We start from the raw sequence: 2,001 nt of genomic DNA on the forward strand, positions 1-2,001 counted from the left end.
ATTACTTTATTCATTGCTTTCCAATGGGAATAAATTCTATTTCCGGATTATAATCCCCTTTATGAACATTGTGTGTCACAAATGCAGTGTTGAACTCCCTGATTGTCGACAGGTTTTCAGCTCCCAGGCTGTAAAAGGCTGTGCTCTCTCCTTCTACCTGTACAGCTCAGGATGTGTCAGCTGTTGGACCATACGTATGGCACAGGGGTCATTTCTTTTCCTTTCTTCGCTCTCAGATGCTCTACCATGTTCTGCAGTTTTCTCCCCACTTTGTATTTTCTGCTGGCTCAGCTGGGGTTGTTTCTCCCAGACCACAGCTCTGTGCTTTTACATGGGAACTAGTGGGTGGAGCAGATGCTGAAGCAGAACAAATGAGCAGAACTCATTTCCTGCTCCGCAGAACAAAATGCCCCAACTTCTCCAAGATTTTCCCCCTCTCTCTCTCTTTGTTTCTGAAAAGTGTTTCAGAAATTCCATTTGGGACCTGAGAAACCTTTCACCAAATGAGCTTTAATTGCATGGGAAACCGTGGTGGTGGTGGTGGTTAATTTTTTTGTGAGAAACTCTTTTGGCCGAACATCAATATCCGGAAGGAAATTGAGACCTAGGCATTTTGGGGATCTCTTGTGATTTTGTCTACCTGTCTTGCTTCCCAAAATCAAGGCACATTGTTAAAGAATTTCTGAAAATCAGGGTCTTGAGATGCCCCAGGTGGGATATCAGAAGCACCTGTTAATTGTGGAAACTTTGGCCTGTAGCATTCAAATTCTTGCAGCAGTCAAGAAACAGTTTTAACAGAGATACCATTCCCTAAATCTTCCAGCATGTCTTTGCAACAAAGTCCCTGCGACACGTTTCACCTCCATCTCTAAATGGTCCTCTTGCACGCGTTGTAAGCTCTGAGTATTGGACGCTCCTTAGAACACGTTTTGCACAAATGATGTGCACTTGGAGCGCTGCATGAGTCTGAAACGAGGCTGGCTCCTAAACTGCAGCTTTCGCAGTCAGGCCACAGAAAAATCTGGTTTGTACTGGAGTTTGTCATTAATAAAGTAGGTGGCAGGGTCATTTTGAAAACTTAAGCCTTGCAGCAAATTTTTAAAAATGCAGGACGCTGATTAGGACTTCTTAGCAAGGAATGCTGCTCTCTGGTGAGCGTTAAAAGCAGGCTGCTTGGCAGGCACTTAATAAACGCCAGGGCAGTGCCTACCCCCTGTTCTCCCCGATTGTACCTGGAACTCGGAGTTCTCAATCGAACTGAGTGGCAAATCATTTTCCAAAAGCTTTTTGGGATGCCAAGATTTCCAGCCTTTTTGCACTGAGGTGAAAACACAGTGTGTTTTGCAAAGTGTGAGGAGGGGTGGCGGAGATTAACTTGGTTTTTCCCCGTATTGTTGAATGAAATACGATAAACGGAATCAGTGGGGAGCGGTGAGCGATCTCGTTTACCGTATTCAAGCATTCTTCCCTGGTGAAAATACTTCACTGGGGAATTTTAAGGATTCAGAATATGTTCTCAAAGCCCTGTTGCTCTTCAGAAAACTTACAAACAATAGGTAAATCCGACATCCCCAAGAGAGGCGGGATAGGCACTGGATGGGGCTTGGAGAGCCTGATTTGTCCCGGGCAGCATCTGCCCACAGGCGCCTGAGGGGAAGCTGCTCCGCCCGGTGTGTCTGCCTGGCGTTCGTTCGCTTGCCTGTGAAATGCAGATCCCGCTCTCCTTTGTCAAGTGCTGTGAGTTTGGTCAATAAAAAGAGGTAAAATTATTGCATTTTAGATTTGCTTGCAGAAACAGCCTTGAGGCAGAGCCATTCCCATTTTTCAAAATACCCCTTCAGACATCACGAGGACCCTAGGCATTGATATGCAGCACAAACCCGAGGGGGCTCAGAAGCTGTCTCAGTTTTGCTGAAGATATTTATTTCCTCGATTCTAGGTGGAGTGCCAAGATTATAATCCAATGTAAAATCCCGTTTGGGAAGTAATTTTGGGAAAGAG

The 2,001-nt window shown here is 45.4% G+C and overlaps 1 protein-coding gene across 1 annotated transcript in view; it reads left to right on the plus strand.

Annotated features, from left to right (window-relative positions):
- SEMA5B (sema domain, seven thrombospondin repeats (type 1 and type 1-like), transmembrane domain (TM) and short cytoplasmic domain, (semaphorin) 5B) overlaps positions 1 to 2,001 on the plus strand; it is a gene marked incomplete at its 5' end in the record, with an annotated part of 105,576 nt that overhangs the window by 15,899 nt on the left and 87,676 nt on the right. The window lies entirely within an intron of this gene.

The sequence above is a fragment of the Buceros rhinoceros genome, unplaced genomic scaffold, assembly GCF_000710305.1.
Source record: "Buceros rhinoceros silvestris isolate BGI_N320 unplaced genomic scaffold, ASM71030v1 scaffold9041, whole genome shotgun sequence".
Lineage (NCBI taxonomy): Eukaryota > Metazoa > Chordata > Aves > Bucerotiformes > Bucerotidae > Buceros > Buceros rhinoceros.